Genomic DNA, 19,735 nt, shown 5'->3' on the forward strand with positions numbered 1-19,735 from the left:
TAAATAAAAAGGTTCGGGCCACCTTAAAGGTCGGCACACACGGGGCGACTAGTCGCAGCAAGTCCCTTCGTCTGAACTACCCATTTTCGTCAGAAAATGTAGTCGCAGCGACCATTTTTCCCCTATAACCAAAGGCAGACCACCCTATGTGTTCGTGGTTAATAATTGTTCACTTAAGACGAACAATAGAAATATGTTGAAATCTATGAGAGTTACGAATAAAGCTCTGAAAATTACATTTATAAATGAACCTCTTTCGAAATATTTCAATAAAGGTGAATTAAATGTTAATCTATTCATGTGTGGTGTTTTTTTTTTTTTCGCGTTCTGGGCCGTATTAAGCGTTTTTTACGTTCGGCCGGTGGTCGGTAACGAAAAAAAACGCTTAATACGGCCCAGAACGCGAAAAAAACACACTCATGAATAGATTAACATTAAATTCACCTTTATTGAAATATTTCGAAAGAGGTTCATTTATAAATGTAATTTTCAGAGCTTTATTCGTAACTCTCATAGATTTCAACATATTTCTATTGTTCGTCTTAAGTGAACAATTATTAACCACGAACACATAGGGTGGTCTGCCTGTGCTATGACTAATCCCACGAATTTAACTAGTTTGAAATCATGAAACTAGTCGCAGGGACTAGTCCCATGAAATTTTGCTTGTACCCCCGTGTGAACTGTTCGTGCGACTAGTCCCTGCAACAAAAATAAAAAATCAACCAATCAAAAACCAAAGCGGTTGGTCCTGCGACTACAGCCACTTCGTGTAAACACTACAGGGGACTTATCCCTGTGACAAGTCGCGGGCTATAAATAAGCGCACGGACATTTAGACTTGCTACAACGTGCTGAAGAGCTCCAATGCGAGCGAAACGGCTGTCCACGGTTGCAATCCTGCTCTATCGGTTCTTGTCGTGTTGGTCTCTCGCAAAGTCTACTTTTCACTTGTTAATTATTTCATTTTTTTTTTGCTGATCGGATCTCTCAGCAGATCCTACGAATAGCAGCATTATCGTTTACGGCCCCTTGCTGCTTTACTCTTACCCCTCGTGTGTGTGCCGACCCTCTTTTCCTCATTTTGAAAATCGTCGCGGAAAAGATCCCAGTGACACGGTTGTGTTGCAAATCAGTCACGGTTGTGCGTGAGTTCGAGTCTTACATCGCGTGACACGTCAGTCATATGGTTTCCGGCACCTCCCATTGTCCCGCGAATCATTGCAGGCAGACAGTTCCTGCAGGCATGAAATGTCCCGCGAATCATTGCAGGCAGACAGTTCCTGCAGGCATGAAATTTAGCGTCGATCATCACTCAGCACATGCTTTGGAACCTAAGATCAGGCGTTTCAGTCGCGAAAGAAAAGAAGGCCTGATCGTAGGTTAGCATTAAAATGCAGCGTGTGGCACGAGGACTGGATTTTAAATATCAAGTTGAACGAAAAGAGAATGAACCTGAACTGGGAGTTTGTCGGATTAGGAAACGATTGCCAAACAGACAAGGCTATCAAACTGTTGGTTCCGGCAGCGTCGTTAAGGACTTGATACCTGAGTGGAGCGAAAATATTTTTATTGTTACCAGCGACAAAGCCCTGCCGGAAGATTTCGAAATCACTTGCCATTACTTGGAGTTCAAGAAGTTGGATTCAACTATTAAACAAGTGCCATTAAGTCGTGTTGCCAAGAAGAATAACGGTGTATACTCGGTTCATCGTGATCGACCTTCTGGTTTGGTAGTAATTCTCCTTGATCCAAAATCTGCGGATTTACAAGGTACTATACCACTTATAACCAAGTCTGGTATTCAGCAGTATCGACCGTTCTCTACTATTTGTAAGACGGAAAGTAAATCTCCCACTGAATTTTTCTGTCATGTTGTTGACGACATCAGCAAAATGTTATTTGATGTAAAATCTTTCAAGTTGACACAAAATGAAGGACATTATGTCCTGAAAGATGGGGAAATACATTTCAAATATTTTAACGAATTAATCCCTTCCAATCGCAAGCCCCATGGAGCTATCATCTTGACCTCTGTTAATGATGAACTAATCGCAGTTGGAGTTTTGAACTTTGGAGACAAGAATGAAATATCTCCTGCATGGTTCTCACAAAAAAATTTGCCCACAAACCGTAAGTACAAATAATTTGACTACAGAACGTAATTACTGTTTTGTTTGTTTGTTTGTGTTAGTTCTTGTTTCTGCATGCTATATTGGGCAATTCCAGAAAATATCCACACACCACGACGGACGGCTTCAATATTTTAACCCCCCTTGCCTTCAGAACTTCCAAAATGCATTACCCCCCCCATGCCCTCGGAATTCCATAATCCTTAACCCCCCCTCCCGTTCGGATTTTTCCTTTTTTCTTTAAGTCCTTTACAATTCCCGACAGGGTTCGCAAATATGCCCAATTTGGCGTATTTTACATCAAATTATTTCAAATGACTCGATCTGTAACAGAGGCTGGGATGAAAATGCAGACCTCTCAACCTCAAAGCACTGGAAATCTGGAGATTGAGCTCAAAAAATCTGGAGATTTCAGTAAAAACTGGGAGATTGATCAACTGACGGACAAAAATAACTAAAAGAGTCCTAAAACCAGGCGCTAATCAAATGACTTGTTACTCTGTTTACCGTGAGATTTCTGTTTCTCATCGTGAGATTGAAGTGAAAACCGTGAGTCTCACGACAAAATCGTGCCCCATGCCCTCGGAATTCCAGTTAAAAGAACCCCCCCTTGCCCTCGGAATTCCAAAAAGCCGTCCGTCGTGGTGTATGGATATTTTCTGGAACTGCTCATTTATTATAATTATAACAAATCGACCACATTTTTCCATGGTCTACACTCTGTTATTGTCTCGTGTCGTCATGACGCAGGGCGTCAAATTGCGCCTAATACAGGCGCCAATGCGACTAAATTTTTCACCTTGGCGACCAAATCCTGAAAGTTGGTCGCCAAATTGGCGACTAGAATTCGCACAATCGACCTCAAATCGCATCAGATCGCTTAATTCATCAAAAACTGCACAACTTGTAAAAAAATCGCACAGGGTGAGCAAAGTACACAATAACTCTTGCTTCATCTAAAGATCTTTCATCTCAGCTAAATATATTAGCTTTGAAGGTTATTTACCTGTCCAAACTGTAAAAAAAACCTCTGATATGGTTTGCAATCGAGCGTGGATATTTTGGGCGGGCAACTTCATTTTTCAGTTTCGACTTAGCCACACAAACAGCCACACAATAAATTTGCTTTCTATTGATCTTTGTATTGTTGTTAAGTTTACAAGGCAAAATGGTTCAACTTGAAATGTTTAAATCCATAGATGAAGTCAAAAACATCGCCAAATGACTGTCAAACATCGTGTGGTCTTCGATGCGTACGTGGCACGTGCGCCTTTTTTGATATGGTCAGCGGTATCCTCTGGTTCTTCATGTAATGTCACCAAAAAGTCTTCCCAGTTCTTGTGCACAATAAGCCATTCGAGATTGAAATGAATGCAAATGTGAGACAATGAGAAGTGTTTTATTTCTTTTTTTAAAAAAAATGGCAACCAAATTTTTGGAATTGGCTACCATTTTGGTATATTTAGGAGCCAAGTGGCTACTAGGGAAAAAAGTTAATTTTACGCCCTGTGACATTGTCATGACGACACGAGAATATCTTACAGGGGAGAAGGTGCATTCCATGCGTGTTTGCTTTGTGAGGCTGCTAAATTTTCCCGCCATGTCAATATTTTTCCTGCCATGTCAACATTTGCTTCTTTTTATTAAATGCCGAAAAATACGATTATCAGATTTAAACAAAACAGATGCTGTTTGCAATTAGTTGACAGTTGTGTTTATTTATTTATTTTTTCTTAGTGATAAAAGTGATCACACGAGATTCCCGCCATTCTAGTCATATTAGTCAATCAGATAATAGCTACGTTTGTGACTTTATTGGTAACTGTGTTTTATGATTTTGGTACAGCAATAGGGAAAAAGTATGTCTTAAACAGGATTGCGCCTTACAGAACTTTAGGTATGTCGACAGTATGTCAGGAAAAGCTTTTTTTGCCGTTTCAATTTTTGATTAAATCCGATTTCAAATTGAAGATGTAATAGACCGTAATAGTTGAACCACATGTGTGCCGTTACTTTTACTTGACTAGCTAGCTGGTGCAAGTTGGAATTTGCGCTGATTTAACTAGTTCAAAACAACTGGTAGTTCCCGTGGACATTATTTTCCTTGCATGTCTTCAATTTGAGTATTACCCTAAACCGTGTTGGAAAACAGTTCAAAACTCTCCTAGTCATGAAGACACGCCAAAGGTCAACTCACCAAAGGTCAACTCGTCGCTGTAAGAAATAGCTATGCCACCCAAAGTGAATGTCACTGGAAAGAGAGATAACACTTTACACGTACATGTATTTTATGAATTATTTGACGAATTTGAAGCATTTGAGACCTAAATTCAACGAGGTTGAGTCAAAGTGCTGTTAAAAGATTTTTCGAACATGATGTCACTTCAGAAAACGAAAGAATTGCAAAAAATTGGATATCTAAAAGTGAAATAAAAAATGTGGAAACTTTGCTTAGTACGTGTGCGCGAGTTGATTGAAACGTTAGGCTGAAAACGTTCTTATCAGTCACAACTACAAAACAACAAAGGAGAATCTGTGACTTTGATGACCTTTTTTTGATATTTAAGAACTACATGTATCTGCGGCAGATGAATGCTTAGTGAATCAAAGTGCAATACAGCGTTTTCCCACAGCTAATTATCTGTCTATTCTTTTTTCTGCTGTTATCGGAGTCCTATAACTGTTCAACGGCTACATGCTGGCAGCTGCTTGGAAAATCGCTTTTGATAAGGTTTCTGAATTAACCGGAATCAAGAGTTTCGTATATCGTGTTGTGAATGTCACAACTTTTATCGAGCGACTAAAGTAGCTTTAGTTTTAGTTCAAATTTTAGGGGTGAGGCCAGGAGTCTAAGTGTTTCTTTATGTTAGATGCACGCTTTTTAATTTTCGATTTCTTTGCAATCAATAAATAGACGTGAAAAGCGGTCTATTTTTAAATAAATTAAACTCTGAAAAGTGACACGAGACACTAAGCCCAGAGGACTTTTGATCTTGTACATTAACCAAGCTACTCTGCGCGTAGTGATTAATCACTATGCCTGTTATCTATTAGAGTACAGACGCATAGATGACGTCACTATGTTGTGTGACTTGCGCACGTTATCAGAGTTTATAGTCCAAATCAGTGTTGTTGGCAAAGTTTTCAAAACTCGCAGGCCACAACAAAACAAAAAAGTTCAGCTTAATTATACAGAATCTACAATAAGGAAAAATCCGCCAAGTATCGTTCACCTTTCAACGCATTTAACTGGGCTAAACAAGCTTGAAGAAATCAGTGGATGATTAGAGAAATTATCAAATCTGTAAGAGTTTATCCAATGTTGAACAGTTGGACGACGCCATGAATGGCGGTTGAACGCTGAGGTTAAAGTTTACAGATTTGAACAACTTTCCGAATGGAACTAAGGTTAGTTTTTCGCTGATGTTTTAATCTTCCATTATTCTTGTTATTAAATCGGTTTACTGGCAGTGCTTCGAGGATACAGAAAACTTTATCGTAAAATGAAAACAACTTTAGCAAGTACTGCTAGTGGCATTACTTACACTGAAGTGTACTTAAGTCTTCTGTTATTGTATAAAACAAATAGATTCAATTTTATCATGGGTCTGTTTAGTTATAGATCACAGAAGATGTCAGAATGTGGGAAGAACAGCAGTGACCCACTCGCCTAGCGGCTCGTGGGCCACTTTTTTGTTCTTACCACATTTTGACGTCATCTGTGATCTATAACTGAACAGACGCACAGCAAAATGGAATTTATTTGTTAAATAGACCATAGAAATGAGGTCATAAAATGTTCAAATGTGTTGCATCTAGGCGTGAACACGTGATGCTGAAACTTGATATACTGTAGAACCCCGGTAACTCAAACTCTGAAGGGAAATGAATAACCTACCTACCTATAGGTAGGTAGGTATAGGAAATGAATAACAGTTTGAGTTAATTAGCGGGGTTTAGAGTTATTGGGGTCGGTTGAATATTTAATTTGCCATGTTAATAATTCACGGTTTACTGATTTTTCAGTACTTCAGTATACAGTACAGTGCAAACTTAACTTATCTTGGCAGAAACTGAAACACTATTAATATGCATTCTTATGATTATACAGTACTGTAAATGTATGTTTGACTCATAAAATTGTGAAATGACTGTCAAATACATGACCCATTCTTTGCACTTATTATTAAAATCTAGTTTCTGTAGTGTTACACGACAAGAAGAGCTAATGGAATATTTCAATGGGCATCCTTTGCGAGTTACAAGAACCGCAATTTGAGTTATCAGGGTAATTTTAACCCAAATTTTGATCGAGGGAAACAAAATTTTGTTCCAGTTAGCGGGGAGTTTGAGTTATCCAAGTTTGAGTTAACCAAGTAAAAATGACTGAAAAGTGGGGTCAAATCCAAGGGAAATGGCACTCACTTCGAGTTAGCAGGGGAGTACGAGTTATCCAAGTTTGAGTTACCGAGGTTCTACAGACTAACTGTAGTTGGGTATTAAGGTTGCTGAACAGGTTTGCAGGTCAAATTTCTCCATGACTGAGATACTTGGCATACATGTAAAGTATGTAGGCTAGGCTTTCTTTAGCAGAAAAAAAAAATCCGAAATCTCTTTTCGCTTCCGAATTATGGTAAATTTCCATTTATATGTGAATCACGCAACTTCTTATAAATACTGCTGATAGCTGTGTTTTTCGAGAAAAATAGCAGTTAAACTTCAAGAAATTGGTTTTTAAGCTTCTTTTATTTTTACCAAAATCAATTTATGCCATTCAAGTAGCTTAAGTGTATTTTGTTTAACATTGGGAACAAAAGAAATATTTCCAAGCCTAGGCAGGAATTTGTTTATGCATGTGGATAAAAAAAAAAAGAAATGACGCAATGAGGTATGTTTTCGTTCAGTACTCCAGCTCACACAAACTGCTTGACTCATGCAAAACTCAGACTTGAGTTGTCAAACGACGCTAAACAGAGAAATACAACGGGACGACCTAAGTCTACTCTTTTTTTGGCGTGAAATATTAATGGACTTCTTTTTTATGTCATTCAACTGGTTTAGGTTTATTTTATTCAACATTCAGAACAAAGTAAATATTTGCATGCGTAACCAGGAATTTATCCGGCCAGGCATGTGGATTATAAAGCAAGAGATGATGTAATGAGTGAAAATTCAGCTCACCCACATTCTGTGACTCATGCAAACATCAGACTTGTGTGTTCTAAAGATATTTTACTGTGTGGCGCCCTGCCTTTCTAGCCAAAGAACTGAAAGAAGTGGGTAAACGTTAACCACCTGGTGATAAGCTGCTTGAAGCCCCAGGGGGGTACTCAAAAAAGTTTTATACGGGGAGGCTCTGCCCCAAGTTCTAACCCCTTACCCTTTTATATACCATTTTTGACAGAAATTGTACCCCTTTCGTATACCTTTAACTCAAAAAAGGTACCCCTTTCATATACCTAAGTAACCTGCGATCAGGCGTTATTTTTCTCGCGGCGGAGGGGTCAACGGAAAAATGAACGCCTGATACAATTACTTGTCGAGTCGTCTGTAAAAAGTCCAGAATCTGGACTTTTTTCTGATTGGTCAGAAAACAAAAGGCAACATTATAACTCTATCCCGATTGGCTAATTGAGTTCAAGTCTAATTTCCGGTCCAAAAATATCACGCGTAGATGATTGTTATCATGGCGGGTGTTGAGCGGAATGAAGTAGAGAGCGAGTTCTTCTAGCTTTTAGAAAATCTCTCAAGTGTTTTGTTCACAAAACATTTAAAGACGAACAAAGGGAGTGTATTCGACGAATAGTTTGTGAAAGAAAAGATGTTTTGGCGGTACTTCCAACGGAATTCGGCAAGAGCGTGATCTATCACCAATGGTGTCGAAGATTATTACATCACACCACCAAAGACGCCAGACGATCGTGCCAGTGACGAAAACTACAACCTTGAAATGTCTAACCTGAGCCTTACACAAAATCAGCCTTTGCAAAAAACAAATTTTAAAAACCATCCGATCAGCTCGTTCAAAAGGGTTATTCAAACACACGTTTGTGAGAGTAAATAATTTGAAGGCGCTAATCACGCTTATCTGATGGCATCGCCGACATTCTAGACGACGTTGACAGTTACTTTAATTAGGGGGCGGCAGACGACTTCACAAGTAATTGTATCAGGCTTTCCTTTTTTCGCCTTCCCTCCGCCGCGAAAAAAAAAAGAAAGCCTGATCGCAGGTTAATACCTAAGAGACATGGCGTGTACTTAAAATAGGACGTTTTCTTGTCATTTTTATGTAGCTCTTAATAAATTAAAATAATACAGCCATAGCCAAATGACAGATTTCCAAACCCTTTCATATACTTAAACTCGTAAAATCCCTACCCTTTTATATACCTTAAGCCTGAAAAAGGTACCCCTTTCGGGCAGAGCCTCCCCGTATAGGCCATTATAGGGAGTACCCCCCCCCCCCCGGGCTTGAAGCTTCTTAATCTTTTAAAAACCAGTAAAACAGAAACACACATGCACTATTAGCAAAGAGTTCATGTGAGGAAGTGATTGACCAGGAAACTGATATTATAGGCCTTATTATATTATAGACATCTTATTTTATGTTGCATGTTGCTTTGGCAATTTGGACCTGTAAATGGTCCTGGTTATTTGATGTTGTGTTGCAATGATGGCTTTGGATGAAACAAACCTTGATTAAGAACAGGCTCATTCTCAATATTTATTACCTTATTCTTACTAATTTTCGCGATTTTGGCAATTTCAAAAATTAATAATCGCAAAATTTAATATAGGTGAAAACAACATTGCGCAAAATTCATACATGCGAAAATTAATACCATATTAATATATATCAAAACAAAACAAAGAATTTAAGTGTTTGGAGCTGCAACTACTGTATCAGGGTTTTCCTTTTCGGCCGGCGACCGGCAAACTTCGCCGCCCCTTACCCCTTACCCTTTTATATACCATTTTGCCAGTAACTGTAATACCCTTTCGTATACCTTTTCATGAAAAAAGGTACCCCTTTCATATACCTGAATGTCATGGTATAGACTTAAAACATAACGTTTTCTTGTCATTTTCAAGTAGCGCTTCATAAATTGAAATAATACAGCCATAAATTGCATCTGTTCGAAATATTTTAAAGGCCCTTTCAAAACCCTAAATGACAGATTTCCAAACCCTTTCGTATACCTAAACTTGTGAAATCCCTACCCTTTTATATACCTGAAGTCTGAAAAAGGTACCCCTTTTGGGCGAAGCCTCCCCGTATAGGCCATTATAGGGAGTACCCCCCCCCCCCCCCGGCTATATTAACCGGTAGTTCTTTTTTGTTCAATGTTCACATACATCCCAATATTTAACTTCGATTCCACACACTAAAAATTTTACACACTTAAATAAAGCTCTCAGTAAATATTGTTCAATGGCTGAAAGTGCAGTTCAGCAACATGTATATGCCAAGTAATAGGTTCTCCCATGGATTTAATTTGGGATATATAATAATATAATAAATATTGTTATTGAACTGCAGTGCAATAATATTGAACCAAACTTGAACTCTGGAGGAGTGCTGTCTGACAAATGCAGACCTGCAGACTTGCAGCTAGCCTGAAAACACTTCAGTTAGCCTGTTTAAGGTTACCTCTCTACTCAAACTGCAGGCTAACTGGGGATGCTATTTAGCTATAGGCTAACTTATGTTCTATTAAGGTGGCTGAAAACAGTTTTCCAAACTTTGGGGAACCTATCCTTTTTTTGCACTCATGTCCAAAAAGCTGTCGAGCTCAAAATTTGCAAGTTGCAATACATTTACACTAAATTTATGTTATTACATTTGTAATTTTTGTGTGTCACTTAAGTCCATGATATTTTACCATGGCAACACAGCTGTTTCAAATCAACCAACAATATTGAATTTTTTACGATTTAAGAAAATTCAGTCTGGAGTCTGCAAATGTCAGACACTGCCAGAGGAGTACTTTATTTGTTCTACAGCATTTGTAGCAAATAATTTAGGGAATTCCCATTCTCCTACTCACCCCCTCCTCACTCCTCCCCCTCTAGAAACCTCTCTGAGGTGCACTAACATTTTGTGTGTATATTCATTTTATATGCTGGAACCTGAGTGGGGCCAATTTTTAACTCAGAAGATGGCAAAGCCATTTCCAAGTTTTGGTGATGAGGACCAATTTCTTAAACACTTAACTTAATTAGTAACAACTGGAATTTATTAATCTTGTGAAGAGGGGTAGGGTGTGGGAGCATCTGACTGTGTGCACTGGATAAATTGTGAAGTATATCTAAGTTGCTTTTAAATTAAGAACCCCGGGGGGGGGGGTACTCCCTATTATGGCCTATACGGGGAGGCTCCGCCCGAAAGTGGTACCTTTTTTCAGGCTTCAGGTATATAAAAGTGTAGGGATTTCACAAGTTGAGGTACAGTGTATACGAAAGTATGGAAATCAATCATTTACCTTTATTAAAGGGCCTTTAATTAAAATATTTCGAACGGATGCAATTTATGGCTGTATTACTCAATGTATTAAGCGCTTCATGAAAGTGACAAGAAAACGTCAAGTTCTAAGTCTATACCATGTCTTTCAGGTATATGAAAGGGGTACCTTTTTTCATTAAAAAGTATACAAAAGGGGTACAATTTTTGTCAAAAATGGTATATAAAAGGGTAAGGGGTAAGAGCTCGGGGCAGAGCCTCCCCGTACAAAACTTTATCAGGTACCCCCTCCCCCCCCCCCCAGGTTAAGAACACAAAGACAGCTATAATTATATTTGTTATTTGGGCGATCAGTATTTAACATGATACTAATAAAACATTTGTAGCTGATCAAAAAAATTTTCAGAAAAGTTTAAAAAAGATGATGTTAAAAACCTATAAGAAAAACTAGATTTTTCTGCAACTCTCTGCTGGCATAGTCACTTTTTGAGAAACCACTTTCAAGTGAGTTAAATCAAAGCAGGGTGCTTCGTGATTAAAATCAGTTATGAAGAAAAAGGAGACAACCCATTACAGATTATGCTGACTGGCCAAAATTTGACAGCTCAAACAACTGGAAGCATTCTGGGATTTTGAGGCATTTGAAAGTGTGTGTACATGTGGTGAACTGAATTTCCAGCTGAAGTTTAAATTCATGGTTTGAACTGAATTACATCTTATTGAACTGTCTATTACATTTACATTTGGGAGTCAAATTAAGTTACCTAGCTCCATTGTGAAAGTGTGACGTGGGAGGCGCAGTGTCCTAATTGGTTAGTACGCTGGACTTCGGATCAAGCTAGCGGTCCTGGATAGAACCCTGGCTGGGGTCATGGTGTTGTTTTCTTGGGCAAGACAATTTTCTTACTTTGATAATTCATTTTCTAAGCTCTGTGGCCACTTTGATTTTTTTCTTCTGTTCATATGTTTCACTGAATTAGTCAAAAATTAAATCTTTTACAGCTGTTAGCCATTTCTTGCAAACCTGCCCAAAATGCAGTGACATGCATATGACAATGTGCAAGCCAGCAAATCATGCAAGTCATGCATAAGCCATTTTAATGTACTGCACTCTGGTTAGCCTGAATAGCTTACAGCTGCGAGTGAATTCTTTCTTTGTTGGGTTCACTGCTCCTTGCGAAAGAAAACAGAACCTCTGGTGCCCAGGGTAGTTTGATTTTCACTTCGGGTAACCTTAGCGCATGGTTTATGCTTCTATAATAATGATGATGATGATGATGATGATGATGATGATGATGATGATGATAATGATGATGATGATGATAATGATGATAACTTTATTATTGTGTAAAAAAATCCGTAGCTGAGAGGAAAAATCCCCTCTACTTATTGTGGACACCTAACTGAAACCTAATTAAAATCATTTGCTTAACTAAGCTTAACTAGCTTTACTTTGTAGGTAAGGGTAACATTTATTACATTTATTAAATTATATTTATGATAATAAAGGTGCCTACTAGTTCACTTGCTTGTACAGTGTCATGACTAATCTCACAAAGTTGTGCAATGGATAGAATGCGAGGAAAGTCTGAAGAGGAAAGCTTATCTGATTTGATTTTTATATTTAAATCAGAATTCCGGTAAATATATCCATTGAAAAGCACTTCTGTCATCATATTGCCTTTTTTTACGTATAGGACCTTTCGCTATTCAGCTGCCTGCTGGTCCAGTTCCAGATGAAAGGAAGTCAGAAGAAGCCCCTGGTGGTGAAGCTTCAAGTAAAGATCAAGGAGATTCAAGTAGCGTGAAAAATTATCCAAACCAGAAAACTTCAAAATCAAACCTTGAACAAGGTATTTATAACAGCTGATGACATTTTTGTTAAGATTTTTGGTCTAAATCATACAGCTTCTAGTTGAATGTTTTAATCTTTTACTATTTTGCTTCACCTGGCCCTTCTAAACCATGCAGACACAGGATTGGGGTTCTGGCAGTCTTATTGAATATACAAATACTAACTACAGCACAGCTACTGTTAAAGTTGAGTTTCATGCGCAGGGTTCTGGCAGTATAATTTACCTGAAAAAAGAATATAAAAGAGAAATTTACCACTGTTTGCAATGATACGCGATTTTTCAAATCAAATCGCCCGCGGAAACGTTTCCAAAATTTCCGTCAATCAAAGTTTAAAATGGCATTTCGCACAAGTGATCTTGAAGTTTAACCGACGATCAGTAATTTTTATGCCGACAGAAGACTTCAGAAACTTGGTCAAATTCAAGTTTATTACAAATCAAAGACATTTTTTCGAGACTTGACCTTCAATTTCAAGGCTTTTGCGTTTGGGAACCGAAATGAAGTAAACGATTCACAGATCTTTACGAAAAATTAATTTTATACGAAGCCGACAGTGGCAGATGGAATGTCGCGATACATTCACGGCTCGCTGAACATGAAAGTTCTGTACCTTTTATTTTTATGGTGTTTATTCCGACGGTTTAGCGAGAAAAGGCCCTTTTTGACAACTTAGCTACAAAATGGTTTAATCTGCACCTGTTAGAAATAGTTTCAAGAGGTTTTAGCCGCGTAAAAAATTATTTATCGCCAGTTCACTTTCGTGATCGCTCGCGAGAGATGTTGTCGGAACCCCTTTCAAACTTTGATTGACGGAAATTTTGGAAACGTTTCCGCGGGCGATTCGATTTGAAAGATCGCGAATCAATGCAAACGGTGGTAAAACTGTTTTGAAAGCAAAGTGCATGGCGTATTCTCAAACTAACCCGCTGGCTGTCCCAAGCACTTCAATGGTTTCCTCAACAACTTGCCAAGTGAAGGAATTAATTTTATTTCAGTAAGAAGTTTATAGCAGGATTTCACTTGATGTAATTGTTAACCATTGTTTAAAGAAAAACCGATATTCAGTTTGGCAGTTGAGTTACATGTATTGTTTTTTCGCCAATTCAAAACAGTAAATACAACTCCCTCGAGATGAAAGAGCCGGCAGTTGAGTTTTTATTTTTTCTGAGAATTCAAATCTGCCTTGCAATTAAACTTTATTAATTTTTTTCTGAAGCATCTATCTGGTCCGGAATCCAGAATCCTTGAATTTGATTGGCTATTGACGCGCGTTCCGCCGGTCCAGTTTTTTCTATCCGGACTGGCTTTGCCAAATTTTTTCCCTTCGTCGCAATCGCTGGGCTATCAAACGCATGAAAGTTTTGCTCTCCAAAATTGAAGTAGCTGCTCACCAACCGCTGTAGTTGCAAAAGGACAAAATTGCAGTGGAATTAAAGACCTTGAAGTTCTTCAAAAGGCAAGTATTCATTTCTTTCACGACAAAATCGAGTGTTAGTTTACCGTTCGTACTAAGTTTGTCATTGTGTGTGCACTTCGCAATGTATTTACGCCATTGCCCCAGGTTGCACAGGTTTTCAGACTCCATTTATGAGTTTATTTGTCACTTTTTGCAAAAAAAGCACTATCTACCATCATTCAAGAAAATAAGATTCTTTGATTGAAAATGGCCTGCGAGCAGGCTCTCTATTCGGGGGGCAACGTGAATTGAACTCCTTAAACTCCTCAAGCGCCGAAGGCGCGATCCCGTGAGTGCCAAAGGCGCAAGTCGGCGAGGGAAGCAACCTTACGAATGGAGAGCCTGCACGCAAGCCATTGAGTTTCAAATCCGGCCCCTCGAAATGTGACAACTTGTTGACAACTCGCCATGTAAACAATGCAAGTGAATCTTGCTGTATCTGCAAGTGTAGTTTTTTGGTAAAATATGGAACTGGTAAATCGGGTAGCATGTTAACAGAAAATTTTTTTGAAGCGTCAAATCGCGATGGGAGCCGCGGACAAGTATTGGCAATGATATACGAACAAATTGGAAAACAATTCGTACAATTGTCTACTTTGTCCAACGGTGTGTGCGATTCGTGTTCCCAAAAAATCAGAAACTTAAAAAATTTGTTGAAAACTTAACTAAGCATCACTCTTTATTATTGTGTAAAAAAAATCCGTAGCTGAGAGGAAAAGTCCCCTCTACTAATTGAGCCTGTCATTTTTGACCAATCAGAGTGCTGCGTTTGTGGACAAACGCGCTAGATTTGAAATTCAATGGTTTGTGTGCAGGCTCTCAATTTTGCTCGCGGGCTCACTTTGCTTGCCCAGCGGCTTGCTCCGCTCGAAGAGTTCAATTCATGTTACCCCCGAATAGAGAGCCTGCTCGCAGGCTAGATTGAAAACGGACAAAGTAATCGTCCCAATGTTGTGCCATACGTAGACGAGCAAACTACTCATTTCAATTCTTTGTTTGTTGGGTTGACTGCTCCTTGCGAAAGAAAAACAGAACCTCTGGTGCCCAGGGTAGCTCGATTTTCACTTCAAGTATCCTTAGCATGGTTTATGCTTTTATAATAGTAATGATGATGATGATGATGATGATAACTTTATTATTGTGTAAAAAAAAATTCCGTAGCTGAGAGGAAAAGTCCCCTCTACTAATTGTGGACACCTAACTGAAACCTAATTAAAATCATTTGCTTAACTGTAGGTAAGGGTAACATTTATAAGATTAGTTACATTTATGATAATAAAGGTGCCTACTAGTTCACTTGCTTGTACAGTGGCAAGACTTCTTACAAAGTTGTGCAATCTGGATAGAATGCGAGGAAAGTCTGAAGAGGAATTAAAGCTTGTCTGATTTGATTTTTATATTAAAATCAGAATAAATTTATCCATTGAAAAGCACTTCATCATATTGCCTTTTTTTGCATAATTATTATAGGACCTTTGGCTATTCAGCTGCCTACTGGTCCAGTTCCAGATGAAAGAAAGTCAGAAGAAGCCCCTGGTGGCACATGTCATGGCGAAGCTGCAAGTAAAGATCAAGAAGATTCGAGTAGCGTAAAAAATGATCCGAACCAGAAAACTTCAAAACCAAACCTTGAACAAGGTATTTATAACAGCTGATGACATTTATAGAAGAAGAGATTTGTTGAACAATTTAACTATAAAACATTGCGATAAAATGCTAGAAAATTTTGAAACCATCTTGGTTTAAAAAGTTTTTAAAAAGTTTTAAAATGACGACGTTTCGACGTTGACTAAACGTCATTATCAAGTCAAAATGAAAATGAATAAAATTAGGTGCGACTATAAATGTATAAGAAAATTCCTAAGGGACCGAAATAAAAAGTAAAAAGTAAAAACTGTCAGGATGATGTAAAGTGATTCGCACGCAGTCACATAAAGAGTTTGGCGCAAATAGAGGCTTTCTGAGTATTTAGCTCAGGGTTCAATTCCCCAATGAACAACATCTCGAAAATTAAACAATCAAACTTTGCATTGATTGTAAACAATCAATGCGTGGTTTACAAATTTGAATGTACTCTGTGCGGCGCAGATTATGTCGGGTACACCACCCGACATTTAGACCAACGCATCAACGAGCACAAATACTCTGCAATCGGGAAGCACCTGGAGGAACATGGCCTAACAAAGGCTGATTTGGACGAAAAACAATTCTCTGTTTTGAAAAAATGCAGATCGAAGTTTGATTTTTTTAATTTTCGAGATGTTGTTCATTAGGGAATTGAACCCTGAGCTTAATACTCAGAAAGACTCTCAAGGCTGTGCTCTAAGGAAATTTTCTGGGAGCCCTTCGGGCTCTCAACCCTGCCAGGTAGGGTGCCCAGCCCTTCAGGTTGGTCGCCCAAACTAATTAATTATTCAAATTATTAATTATTAAATTAATTAATTTATTAATATTATCATGGTTTAATAAGTTAATTAGTTATTAACTTATTATTAACTTATTTAAATCATAAAACCAATTAAGATTTCTTGTTGATTATATTTAACAGCACACACTATTAAATATATATTTGTTGCTTCTTGTCAATGAACAACTTTGACTTTGTCAGTAACACAACATTACATCAATGTTAATACAGAGAGTTTGTCAGAGAAGGTTGTTTTAAAGCCACAATAAGTTTTATTTCCAACGATCACATTATGGTAAAACCCTAAACAAGTGACAGGTTAATGCATTACTGCCCTCTTATCTTGCTTAGTCTCTCTTGCTAAAAATAAACACAACATTTCGGATTCATAGAATAATTATTCCACTCAGCAAATATAGCGGCTTTGTGAGTCGAAAAAGTGCGAATTCCTGTATGCTGAAATACGGAAACCCATTGAAAATTTTCGCGCCAAAATGGGAAAATTTCGTCCTTTTCGCAAAAATTCCTTACTTTATCTAGTTTCATAAAAGGACGCCAGAGAAGTTAAGGCTTAAACAATTAATTGCAAGCTTTTCTTGTTTCAGCGGTTAATTTGTCGAGAGTTCAAAAAAAATTAAGAACGTCACAAGAATTTAAGAAAGAACATTTAATTAGGTTGAGTTTCTATTCTTTCGACAGTCAGGCTGAGAGAACCACCGTTTGAATGATAATCTATACTAATCCATTCGATTTGATTAAGAAACGGATTGATTTAAACTTGCAGAAATTCATGAAACTGCAAACAATCTTATATTTATTTAATAATTTCACACACGGCGGAGTTGTTTGTTACTATTTTTAGCGGCCACTGCATTTTGACAAACTTGTGATACATCCGACGAAAATCCTTTAATAGTAACGTAAATATCTCCTAAATCCTAACGTCGTTAAGAATTTTCGTTTGAGATTACCACACTGAGTCTAAAAACAAATAAATTCGATTTAAGCTTAATTATGATAATTACATTTTATCAAGATTTAGAGTGCAACAAGTTGTCGCTTTTCCTATGTATGTAAACATCTGCAGACGAAGCCGAAGAGGCAGAAATTTGCATATACGAAGAATTTCATTTTATGTTAACACCAACGCACTGCACAAACGAAAACTATTAATATACCAAAATAAATGAAAACTAAATCATCTCAAGGAAAAAACTCAAGATTTCAACACATATTTTTTTAATGTTCCTGCATTTTGTCACGTGCAAAGTCAAGCTTGTGTTAAATCATGTGGAACGAACTTGACAGCGCTGGCAAGCGTAAACATTTGACTTCGTAATGTGCGGAAGCCTATTTTCCCACAAATAACATTATCAATCAGCCAAAAACATAATTTTACAATCAATCTCCTGCCATACTACAGTGTGGAACGGCGAACAAGAGGGCCGGGTGCCCGGCCGGGCGAGCAGTTTTATTTTTCGGTTGCCCGAGAGCAAATGTTTGTCGCCTGAGGCGACCGGGCACCGCTAGAGCACAGCCTTGACTCTATTCGCGCCAAACTCTTTACGTGACAGCGTGCCAATCACTCTACATCATCGTGGCAGTTTTTAATTTTTACTTTTTATTTCGGTCCCTTAGGAATTTTTTCTTATACATTTATAGTCGCACCTAATTTTATTCATTTTCATTTTGACTTGATAATGACGTTTAGCGAACATCGAAACGTCGTCGTTTTTAAAAAATTTTTAAAACTTTTTAAACCAAGATGGTTTCAAAATTTTCTAGTATTTTATCGCAATGTTTTATAGTTAAATTGATGACATTTATGTTAAGATTTTTGGTCTAAATCATACAGCTTCTAGTTGAATGTTATAATCTTTTACTACCGGTATTTTGCTTCACCAGGCCCTTCTAAACCACACAGACAATACATAAATGTTGAACAGAAATACATGATTCAAAAACTATAAATTCAATGGAAATCAAATATTTTTATTTAAGTAGATGAGATGAGACTAGAAACATATATATTCACAAGACTGCCTGGGAAGTGGGTGGGCAGTCAAACATTTTTAACTGAAACCAAGTTAAGCTATTGATGCTAAAGATTTGCAATGTGCGAGTACTGCTGTGCCTATGCTGCTATGCAATTGTCCAGGGAAAATGGGCCAGTATAGATGCAAAATGGATGTAAAATAATGGGGACCAAAGGCTGTAAACATAAAATGTTGCTTTATCTTGGCAAAATACCTGGAGTTTTAAGAGGCTGTATCTGTAATAGTGGTCTGCCCGATCTGGCTTGTTAAATAGATTTCGCTCTTTTCTAGTGTGTTGCAAGACTTTCATGTATATACTAAAAACACAATTCACTTGACCGGATCATTAATTTTTTTCGAGTTTTTAAGGATTTTCGGTTCACCCAACGAGCACTTGTAACGACCACTGTCAAGGCTAAAATTTACCACAACTTTGAAAATTAATTAAAAAAGAACTAACAACTTCTGTACCAAACAAACACTACAGCCTGTTAAATTATTCTTTTATTTATCACACCAACTTTCGAACAGCTCGAATCAAGCTAGCAGCAAAACATTAACGACACCCCTATCACACACCTTGATGAAACACTTGAAAACGGCTCAGATTCAAACTTTATTTTTGAAAAAGTGAGGCGGTCTACTTCAATCAAACCAACGCAGCCAAAAAGTAGATGTAATAGAAAATGTTCCTATCGAAAAAAACCTTTTGGTATCGTCTTAATGAAATATTTACAGCTGTGTAAACTTGCCCAATTTCGAAGATCTTCATGTTTGCAGCCATTTTGAGGGACTCGTCAGGACGAGGAGTTTCATCAACTGGCCTCGCAGACATACCTCACACCTTCAGAAATAAACAAAGATTAGGTATAAATGCAGTGCAGTTCAACTGAAAGAGAATAAATCGTGTTTTAAAATGGAAGCTCGTCTTACATTTTGACTGTTACGGACGTCTACGGACGTACGGTTGCTACTATTGGAATTTCGCTCGATGATTTCACTAGAAATAACAATATTTGACATACAAACTTCGACTTAATGTAACCTATGAATCAGCTCAAGGCAGTAACTTTGTGCTTTTCCTTCCTTACTGGCGTACAGCAAAGATTTTCCATCGCAAAACGTTGAACGTCGAAGAAACAGCTGAAGAAACGGCCTGTCGGTCACTACTTCATGTATGAGGCACTATACGGTACACATACGGTACACAACGGTACTCCATACATGAAGTAATCGATAAACATGTCAGTTTGGTCTTCTTTACCTGATGCTTGCTGTTTTGTCGTGAAAACAACTTCGCTGTACGCCGGTAAAGAAGGGAAAGCACGAGGTTACTACCTTTAACTGATTCAAACGCTACATTCAGTCAAAGTCTGCGTGTCAAAT

At 37.9% G+C, this 19,735-nt stretch overlaps 1 long non-coding RNA gene and 1 pseudogene across 2 annotated transcripts in view; one reads left to right on the top strand and one right to left on the bottom strand.

The window, feature by feature from the left end:
- The first annotated feature begins 1,331 nt into the window (after positions 1–1,331).
- The window catches only part of LOC144654484 (uncharacterized), a 56,405-nt pseudogene continuing 38,001 nt past the window's right edge, over positions 1,332–19,735 (top strand). The window contains exons 1-3 of the transcript XR_013570911.1: positions 1,332–2,133; positions 12,291–12,446; positions 15,377–15,544. The product of XR_013570911.1 is annotated as an uncharacterized LOC144654484 (transcript). The remainder of the gene's footprint in view (positions 2,134–12,290; positions 12,447–15,376; positions 15,545–19,735) is intronic.
- LOC144654896 (uncharacterized) lies at positions 18,953–19,572 on the bottom strand. Its single transcript, XR_013571013.1, has 2 exons — positions 19,283–19,572; positions 18,953–19,193 (listed from the first exon to the last, which is right to left on the bottom strand). It is a non-coding gene; the product is annotated as an uncharacterized LOC144654896 (long non-coding RNA).

Source organism: Oculina patagonica, chromosome 5 (genome assembly GCF_052425735.1).
Source record: "Oculina patagonica isolate OP01 chromosome 5, crgOcupat, whole genome shotgun sequence".
Taxonomy (NCBI): domain Eukaryota; kingdom Metazoa; phylum Cnidaria; class Anthozoa; order Scleractinia; family Oculinidae; genus Oculina; species Oculina patagonica.